This window comes from Pteropus vampyrus, unplaced genomic scaffold (genome assembly GCF_000151845.1).
Source record: "Pteropus vampyrus isolate Shadow unplaced genomic scaffold, Pvam_2.0 Scaffold79, whole genome shotgun sequence".
In the NCBI taxonomy this organism is placed as follows: domain Eukaryota; kingdom Metazoa; phylum Chordata; class Mammalia; order Chiroptera; family Pteropodidae; genus Pteropus; species Pteropus vampyrus.
Genome location: NW_011888860.1, coordinates 5586563 through 5597945, shown reverse-complemented (window position 1 = coordinate 5597945; position 11383 = coordinate 5586563).

Genomic DNA, 11383 nt, shown 5'->3' with positions numbered 1-11383 from the left:
AAATTACTAGCCTGAAAATTGTTAAGATTAGGATTTATTAGACAATCTAATATGAACAGTTGGACTAGTAAACTTCATTGCAATAAATAAAAGGAAAATAGGATCATATCTAGATCTCTGAATAAATCCTTCACATTATTGGTTCCCACAACCCATGTTTATAGTGTTCAACCTTATTTTATTCAAAATACTGCTATTTGCACAATATCGACAAAAGGAATTTGAGTAAAGGACTGAACATTGGACTGAACATTGGACTCTATTGTTGCTTCTGGTCTCAGACTTCTATTTTGGAATTATAGGCCTCTGGTTCATTACTTCAAAATTGTGCATTGAAAATATGGATTTTTTTCTGTAATGTTTGGAAACAATTTATTTTTTGTAAAGACAACAATGACTTGTGTTTTTCTATATGACTTAAAGTCATAATGTTGGATTTTAGGATTTAAAGAAGACTACCTATAGTAAGTCAGAGGCCATGTTCACGTGATACCACTAATAACCAATGGAAAACTGGTTGTATTTAGCTGTAGGAGGAGAAAATTGGACAATAACAGAAATATTCTTTGTCTACATTTTTAAAATGATAACTCCATTGTATGCTTGGTAATTACTCAATTTTTAAATGAGGTCATATCTATAAAATTCTGAAAAGAAGGTGAATAAGTACTCATTTTATTGAAACTCATTTATTTGGACATTACTTTCAACAAATTAGTTTTTAAAAGTATGGGTTAACAACCATTAAATCAAATTTTCACTAGGATTTTTTTTTCTTTTTATGTGTTATGGAGTCAGTGGCATAAGAGTTCTGCAAGGGCAGTTAATTAGTACGTGTTTTATCATGCGAGGGCTCCCCAGTGTCTGCACAACCTGGAAACCGGCATGCACTGAAAAGTAAAGTAAGATGTTGAACGAATGAATGAAGAATGAACAGAAAATGGGACATTTAATAAAGATGAAGGAGGAGATTACTTATATATTTTTAATAATTACTTTATTTAATCCTCACAATAAGTCAATGAGGTGGGCATTAATATTTTCATTTTATAAATGAGAAAATTAAAGCAGAGCTAGAAAATACTTCATCTAAAAAACTACATACATATTATATATAAATGTGTATGTACATATGCGTGTATCTATATATCTATCTTTCTATTATCAATCATCTACTTCTTACCTACCTGTCCATGTGATTACAATTCTATCTAAAAGATTGTAGATGTTCAATATTGCATATCTTCCCTTTTCCAATTATTAAGGGTCCCATGTTTGACATGCAGATTAGATAAAATCTTGAATTAATGTTTAGACTTGTATAATACTATAAGTTCATAAGATGATTTAAACAACAAAATTAATTCTATCTCCCTCCCTTTCTCCTTCCTTCTCTCCTTCTCCTTCTCTTTCACATATATAATAATTGATTTGTCTAGCTTTCTTTTCCAATGACACAGAAAACTATTTTTGTGTCTCAAAAATTATAGCCATTTTACTTGTTCAGATCTTTTATTCATTTCCATAAAAAAACTGTCATTTCTTATATTTCATACAAATTACAATGTAATATATTTTTCACATTATTTGAATTTGTGTCTAGGGATGTTCAAAGGCCAAGAGCTTAAAAGATAGATGCAGTGAATCAGGGAGCTAAGAAGATATAAAATTTAAAGTAATATATTCATTTTGATTGTGCTAACCTTTCTCCATAGACTTTGAATAAAATTACTTCTAGAATGAAATAAATGTTCAGAGCCTTTAGTTGTTAAGAAAATGAGGTCAGTATGTAAACCGTAGTTAAATGCATCCATAAAAATGATGACTTAGAATTGAGGTATGCTTGGAGGAAGTATTCATCAAGTCACACAGAAGATTTTCTTCTAAAACTTAGATATCTTAACATTTTCCATTTGGGGATTATTTAGTATTGAAATATCTCATCATTTTCAGAACTTATTCTTATAAATAATTCAGCTACTTCATTATAATTTGTACTCATTTGGAAGAGGTTTATGATCTTTTTTGCTAAATATTGGACCCAAAAGTAGAATCCAATTCATCTTTATTTTTCCAATAATGAAAATTTACAGATTTTCAGAACAAAACAAATCCATTAGATAAAATGTCTTTCTCAAACTGATTACAAGCAGATTACTATTACATATCTAGATAGGAAATATAGAAATTTAAGCTTTTTATGTAATATAATGCTATAAAAAATTTTTATCAAATTAATTGAAGTCATGGGGAATTATTTTTAGCCATTCTCATAAACAAACAGTTTCAGGTCAAGTTGAGAAATTATTTTACACAACTTTGTGGTGCTCATTAAAGCTATTCATACATCTATTTAGTTCTTCTTCCAAGTTTGATGTGGCTATATGACTTGCTTTGGCTAATGGGATATGTTTTCTTTCAATGGCAGCTTTACAATCCAGTGCATGGTTAATCATATTCTACTCCTCTGGCTTACAGTAATCTTGAGAACATATCAAGGTGGAGTCTTTGTCAGCCTGGTTCTCTGAGTGACTACAATGAACAGAATTTCTCTGCCGAGCTTTATTGCCCATGGAACATACATGAGAAATGTACTTGACACCCAATTCTGTTGCTGTTTGTTTCTGCAATATAATTTAGCCTCTTATGAGTGATACGTTATTTGGGGAAAAAAACATTGTTCATGTATATAAATGGCATTTAAAAGCATAGACACAGTTACACATTAAAATGATTATTTTTAGTTTTACATAAAAAAATAAAACTTGACACATATGATGTATTGTGCTATTAGGACCTAGGAATAAATAATTAACCATTGTGAATTATGACTATGTTAACTAAAATCTAGTTGAAAGACTTGAACCTGATGATAATTGTATGTCCAGTACAGTATAGGAGCATAGTAGGCACTCTATTGACAATTTTCTTCTTTCTTTAGCTTTTAGCTAATAAGATTTCTAACTAGTTTACTTTAAGCAAGAATTTATAACTTGACTAAAAAAAGTATTAGCTATACAAAACTTGAAGTTTTGAATTCCCAGATTACTGCATTAATAAAAATTCAGCCCTGATTTTAAAAGGATTATGGTTTTAGTTAAAACATAAAGCCCTAAACTATCACTGATTTACTTCCTCTAGTATAAAATAATGATATTAGATGGATTGTATGTATTGACCACTTACAACTAACATAAATCTTAAATCATATGTGTATATGTACAATAAAATGATTGGTATGTCAGCATTGATATATGATATATGCCATGTTTTCTCATATCTGCATGCCTGTAACACATGACTTCTAACACATATTCACTGAGTGCTTAATAGAGTGTCACATACTATAATCAGATATAGTTGCTGTTCTAAAAATGTTCATTTTTTTCGATGACATTTTGATTTTCTGGATTTGTAAAAGAGGTTTCATTAACAATTTTATATATTTTGATGTTCAAAATAGTGTCTGACACAGAAATGACAGAAAGTAGCAACTATCTGATTGGTTTTCAGCTTATTTCCATAGTATAAATTTTTCCAAAATGAAAGTGGTCATTTATTTCCAGGAAATACCCCAAGTTGGACAAATTTTGCCACATTTCCTCCTGCCACTATTTTAATTTACATCTTTATTATTTCACAATTACCACAGTAACTTTTAACTGGCTTATTGGAGTCAGTCCCATTTCCTAATAATTCTACATTAAATCACTAGAGTAAACTTTCCGTCTCTACTCTGTGCAAATAAAATGAAACAAGCACCACAATACCAAGAGTCAGAACTCCTAAGACTAGCCTAGTATCTTTTCTGTATTTCTATATAATGAACCAAATATCTCTATATCACCAAAGTGGTCAGGGATGACCAGTATCTCAGCAAGTGCTTGTCTTATCACATGCAGATTAAGTTCCATACTAAGCAATTTGTTACCTCTTTCAACCCCTAAATAGCTTTTACCCCATAAACCTCAATTGGTGTTTTATTATTCATTGCACACTATTATGAATTTCTTTGTATTGTGTCCACATGTTATTTCTGTAACTAAATTTTAAACTCATGAAGAGTAAGGATGTTTTATATCCTCCTAAAATACCTATGACATTTATGGATATTCAACTTGATTCTAAAAATTGATACATTTAATTTACTTTTTGAAAAGAGAACATGGAAAATTGTCACTTTAGTAAGAATTTATATGACACCCTTGTAAACAATAAAAAATTACTAAATAAAAATGTTTTGAGACTTAAACAAGTTTTATATTCACTAACATACAGAAACTTTAGCAGTCTTCAAGATACCTTTCTTGGGAAAACTAGTTAAATAAAAGAATTGATGTTTCTTCTCCAAAGTCTTTAGCTTTTGGCTAAATTGTCATCCGAGCAAGGTGACTTCCATTTTAATGTGATAATATTATCTCAAGACTGAGGAGAATAAAAGAGATATCAAAATATCTTTTAGAAGAGAAATATGGTTTTAAAAATGGTTACTCTGATACAGCAAATATAGTGTTGAAAGATTGTGTTTTTTAGTCAGTAAATGTCTCCATGTTAACAGAACAATGGGAGATGTGGTTTTATACTTAGACATGAAAATAAATATTAAAAAAATGAGAATTCGTAAAATTAAAAAACATAAACGGAATTTTAAGACATTTTTGCCATTACGTGGGGAGTTAAATTTGCACATTGGGTAGGATAATTCCTTTCCCATTCTTTTGCACAAAGCTGAGAGCAGGAAGGCAAAATTAAGAATTAATTATAAAGTCCCAGATGTTTTACGAGCAGAAAGCCAGTCTATCTGCTTCTCCGAGAATCCGGGAGGCCAGTGGAAAGAAGAAAGAAAATTGTCTCTGTTTACAAAAACTATCCAACTGCTTAAATACTAGAGTTTAAAAGATGAGTCCTACAAATTGCTATGTAGCACCTTTCTTTCTTCTAGAGTTCCTTTAAGAAATTTGTAAACTATTTGGTACTTACAAGGTAGTAGGGAGACTGACAATGAAGGGTTAAAGAGGCCCTGAGACCAGTTCAGCCGAAGAAAATATACAACCAACCAGCAGGCCCGGCAGGTTTGTAGAGCCTCCCTCATTCCTCCAAGGTCAGAAGCTAAAAAGGCGGACAAAAAAGCCTAGTAGGGCCTGGCACTTCCTCATTCCTTTCACGCCCCGAGCCCCGCTCCGTGCTTCCCCTGGTCAGGTAACTGCAGATGACCATTGTATGACTTTACTCTAGGGGCGCTCAACTGATTCGAGCAAAATTAGTTAACTGGGCATGCGCCTACCTCAAACTGCCCAGGGTGCAGGTGTGTGACTTCCCATCTACCGCACCCATTGCGCAAGCCCCAGCTTGGAGTACAGGGGTCTAAGGCAGGAGCAGAAAATTTCCACTATGTGAGGTAGGTAGGACAGAAGGGAGAACAAAGAAACCCTCGGCCCATATAAACCCTGACCCTCAACTTCTCAAGGCCCTCTGAGGTGCCCGCTTGTACCTTCTTCCGAGTGTACTCTGCCTACTTTACTTAATAAAATTACTTGTTTGCTACTTTTCGTCTGCTCTGCCCTTCTCAGAGCATGAGACCCCCACGTAAATCTTTTATGGGCTATCCAGGGACCGAGCTCCCGACTCCCACAGCACGACACCTCATTGCTTTTAACAGTATCAGGAAGATAGACTTGGTTCTGACTCTTTTAAAGAGATAATAAAAAATAATTTTAGTTTCTTAAAAAACAAAGAAAAAAGAAAAAAAAAAAGCTTAGAAGTAAATCTAACCTAATGTTAGTAAATGCTTTCCTAGAGAGATTATAAGGCAATTCTATCATCCCTTGCTCCTGACATTAATGAAGGACAGGATTTAACTTTTACTTCTGTTGTGCTACGGGTCTGACATATTGATGATATCTAGAAAAGGAAGGCAATTTCGCCTGCATTCCAGTAACATATTACCATTTTTTACTTAACTATGATAACTATACATAATGCTTCTTTGAAATGTTCAACATTTTCTATTTAGGAAAAAAGCGAATTCTGTTCAGTTAACTTTTTCGATTTCTTTCTTTTATGCACATTTTTGAGTTTTTCCTGTTTTCATTATTCTAGGCATATCTAGCCTCACCACAACCCCCACCCAAACATCCCCTTGGGCAATACTTATTTTCCGCCACTGTTTCTTTTTTAAAAAGACTCACTTGTTAGCCTATATAGCATCTTGTATAACATAACCAGTAAAACATCTGACATAATTGTCTATAGGTTGCATGCTGAAACTCTCTCTTTCCACGACTTCATCTGCAAATCATATTAACAAATTTTCAAACAATTTTTCCAGTCTAAATTGTGAAACAGGAAACCCACTGTCATTTTAATTTACATTTGCCCTTTTGTTATTATTACTTTTCCATTTAAGAGTATTGCTGTATAGTTATAGGCTACTTATTTTGTGAATTATCTCTATCCATTAACATATTTAAAAATACTGTTTAACTATACATTCTGTTATGAATGCATTTCATGTATGGAGCATTTTCTCATAATCTGTCATTTGTGTTTTTATTTTGTTTAAAGTTTAACAGTTTTAGAAGTATTCACATTTTTATATTACAAAGATTTCCTTTTCCAGAATATGGAAGTCTAAATTAATTACAGTTGTCTTATATTTTGTTAGTGTCAGCATTGTCTTTATGTGGATCCTTTATATTTATAAGTTTTATTACTACATTTTCCTATAAGTTTGTTGCATTTTAAAAAATTTAAATTTAAATTAGGTTGTATGGGAAAGTTCTCAATGCTTATACATCATTTTTTTGTTTGGCCACTATAACACTAATGCATTAAGTACCTACTATGTGTAATGTAATTTCTAGTCTCTCAGAACAAAATAATCCTTGCTCTTAAGGAGTTTACACATCAGTCTATATGAGGCAATTGGTGACTGTTACGATAGATATATTACGTGTGTTTCTTATCAAAATAGTTTCAGGTTCCCATAATTTGCTGTGAGTTTTAAATTGCTCCAAAATAATTTAAAGTTAATTTAAAAATACTTCTAGTATAGTACTGAATAATAGAATCATTCTTGTCTAATCCTTCACAATAATTAAAAATATATCTATTTTTTCACCATTAAGGTTGAAGTTTTTAATAGATTTCTTATAGATATTTTTATCAACTAAACTATTTTTTGTAAAATCTAAATTTGTTATTCTTTGTAATCACAAAGGAAGATTAGACTTTCTTGAATGCTTTTTAAATATCTATCAAGATTATCATGAAAATTTTTACTTTTATTCAATAAAGATAATTAAATTAAACCATCTTTTCATTCCTGCAATTAACCATATTATCATAATATACTATTATTTTAATCAGTTCTACATTTTGTTATAATCATCAACTATTTAAAACACACTGATTCATAGCTTAATGTCTTTCACTGTGCATAAGAAATAATATAGATTTTAAATATCGTTTTAACAGTTTAATTTGTAGCTAATCTTTAGCGCATTCTCTATCTGTTTATTTAAATCATTTTGTAAAAAAAATTCTGCCTTACATTCTCATGTAATTTTTTCAAAATTCTCCAAATGACAAACAGATGAACTAACAATATCTAGAGAGTACTTTCTGACTGAAAATGTTTGTTTCATCTTCCAAATTTAAAGTATTACTGGGAATACAGTTCTTAGTTGAAAATTAATTCAGAAATTTAAAGACATTATATTCTATTTCTAGAATCCTGGTTAAAAATAAGAAATTTTATTCTTATTCCTTTAAAATTGCTATTTTCTTTTCCTCTTGAAGTTTTTAAATTTCCTTTTAAATTTCCTTATAATTTTACCAGTTTGTTTTGTTAATAGGTCAGAGTTAAAGAAGAGAATGAAATATTGTATTATTCAAAATGAAATAATTTGATTGTCTTTCAATCTCAGGACTAGTTCTAGGGGAAGTAACCCCTTAAAAATCAAAACGACAAACAAAATCAGCAATAAAAGCAACATAGATTACTCTTTTTCCATTTTCTTTGTTCTCTCTTAAGGAAAACACATTAGATGAGCTTCTAAATATCTCCTTTTCACTGTTCCTCTAGGTTCTAAAATATTTTTCTGATTTTTCTTTTCAGAAAATTTTATTTTTAGTCAAATCTACACTTACTTAGCTTATATTTAAAAATTATAAGTATATCATATTGTTTAATATTTTCTCCTTTTTTACAATGGCCTTTTTTTCTGGATTAATTTTTCTCAAAAACTCTGAGAATTTCTACTATTTGGAATTTTCTTTGACTTATTCTGTTTCTCCTGGGTTCGGTTATTTTGGTCACTCATTTTGTTCCTTTTTTTCTTTAAGTCTATTAATTATCTCAAAATTCACTATGTTAATGAATGAAAATGCAGATTTACTTATATACATACATACCTAATGTAAGTTTCCACTGAAGTTGCATAAGTTATTCCCCAATCAAGCCTCATTCTCGAATTGCGAGTTGGAGAGACTGCCATCATTTTCTGTGTGAGTAAAGTGATAGGCTTTACTTTAAAATACTTGGGTGGAGAACAAGAAACCTGGTCATGTGCTTTCCTAATTGCTAAAATTAATAGGATTTTATTCTTGGGACATTAACTATTTTGGGGAGTTCCAGAATTTTAGAAGCTCTCTTCTACATATTCTTTTAACCTCTCTACCGCCCCCCCCCCCCCACACACTCACACTGACACTAATAAACGTATTTAGACAGCTGTGCCATTGTAATAAATTTAACTTCAGGAGAAGATGTACTATTAATTAAATAGTAACTCAGAATTGACTGTAGAGTTGTTCTTGATTACTTGATAGTGTTTTTGTAATATCATGAAATAATGATAACCCTTTCAGTGGCTTGCTCTGGTAAGTATTTCACATTGTGATGAGTTTCCTTCAATCACATTTCTTCATGATTATGATCTTAAAGACTGTTCACGTTCTAAGAGTTCTTCATAATACCTCTCCTATTTATGATGCACTTTTGTTTTTGATGGCTATTTGGGATTTTCCTTTAACAAAAATAATATTTATGCCAATTCATGATGTATAGGCTTGGAGGAGATATATAGGTTTTCTTGATCCAAGTTTTGAAATAACCAATCTCAATTTGTAAAATAATGCATATTCCTAGCATACAAAAATAGTATTGGAATTCTTGGATATGGTAGATTGACCCACTTGAGACCTTACTCCATCCTCCTTTTATGTGCTAAAACTGTCTTTCCCAAGAGCTAGAATCTTGGATCTGATTTCAACTTTGCCAACCAGATGAATTAGTATGAGGTTTGAATTTGGTGGGGTGAGAGGTGTTCAAGATATCAATTTTTTTTTTTTTTTTTTTTGCTGCTGGAGGATTAGTGACATGGCTTTGAATACAACATTCTGGAAAGAGATTCCTAATTCCTGGTTCAACTGCAGGGTAGTGTGCTCTTGGAGCTAATAATTGCAGTGGTGGCTTTCTGATCCTTCGATTTCCTTATCGTGGCAGAGGTTTAGGGAGTCATTCCCAAGGAACTTAGCCTTGAGTCTGCTTATAAATTCCTTTCTGTTTAATGTCTTTAAACATATACAACAGTGCTTGGCCCAAGTTAATGACTCAAGAAACAGAGTATTTTTATTAACTGAATTGTTGCTTTCCACTTACTGTAAAGTTAGCCTCCATAAAAGCAAAAACTGTGCTAGGTTTAATCTTTTACACAAACATTCCCTTGATGAATATATAAACACAAAAGTAATATATAAAACTTACTCTAAATAAGTGTTTTTATTCACAAGTGTAAACTACAAAACTTATGTTGGCTTTAATTTGTATATTTTAAACATACAACAGAGATTTTATTCTATATCCTTGGCAGTGAATAAATTTGGAAGAATGTTTGTCTTTCATTCTCATAAAAGTTAAATGATATTTTTTAAATGTAGTCATCAGGATGTACTATTAATGCAAAAGGCACAAATAGAGAGGAACTAAATATGTATGATCACACTCAGGCCAAAATTACAAAGTAATTATTGAGTAAACCATAACCTATACCACTTTTAAATAATGATAAACTTGTTACAGCAATTTAAAAATAATTTTATTAGTACTTTAAAGATGTTTTTAACAGAAAATATTTGCTATATAACTTTACACTTATTAAATTAATGAGTACAATAATGCAATTAGATTAAAACAATTTTTTTAACAAACTTCTGAAAAATTAAATACAGAATTCAACATAAACCACATGAGAGAGAATTCTAAACGTTGAATTAATATTCATGTTTAATATTCTTCTTTAGTAGTTGCAACTAGTATATGTATTTATTTTGATAATATGAGATTATAATCCTTATACCCTGATCCAACATACTTAGAACTCATTCCCATGAAGAATTCCCATATGTCTGTCAATAAAAGCAATTCTTTCGGTATGCATGGCATCTCTTTATGGGGCTAAGAGGAGACCTGAGGACTATAAATGGTTTCTCAGTATTTACATGCAGTTGCTTCATTCTTTGTTGGACCAAGAGCTACAGTGAGACAGATGAGGAAGGGGAAATGCAAGTACAAGGAGAGGCGCTCCCTCTCTCTCTCTCTCTCTTCCTCTCTCTCTCTCTCTCTCTCTCTCTCTCTCTCTCTCTCTCTCTCTCTCTCTCTTTACCTTAATGGCCATAGGAAACTATATTATTCTTTAGCTGCTAGTCAAATTACATAAATAGACACATTGTGGGCTATGAATTGGATGAGTAGGGAGTTAGATACTAGATAGGATCCATTCAAACATGCACTGGGGGCTACCGTCTCAATGTCACTGTTGCTAGCAAGGTATTTTAAATAAAATATTAGGCTATATATGAGGCAAATGTGTAATTGATATAATAAAGCTTCATCAAGACCTTTAGGGTTTTCATTAAATGTCAGGCTTTGATAAATCTTCAATTGCTGGACCTCTTTCCTGTAACTGTCTCATATCCTAAATGAGACTATATTCCTTTGAAGCATGGCTGCTTAAGGATCATCCTTCAAAAACTCTTTCCCATTTTTGACATTTTTATGGGATGGCCCTTTAAAATAAAATATGGAAGGTCTTCAGGACAATAATGCCCTGGTATGTAGTTACTGAAATAACAGCGTTGGTTAACCTGAGGGAGGAAAAGTGTCCTTGGCAGAAATACAAATGATTCTCTTTAAAACAGAGATAGTGACTTATCTGTCATTCAAAAGCCAAAATTATGTAGTAGTTCAAAACATGGGCTCTGAAACCTTGTTCCCTAGATTCAAGTCTCAGTTCTACCATTTATTTGCTGTGTGAACTCAGAATGCTACTAAATCTCTGCACTTTAGTTTCCCCATCTGTAAAATAAAGGATTATAATAG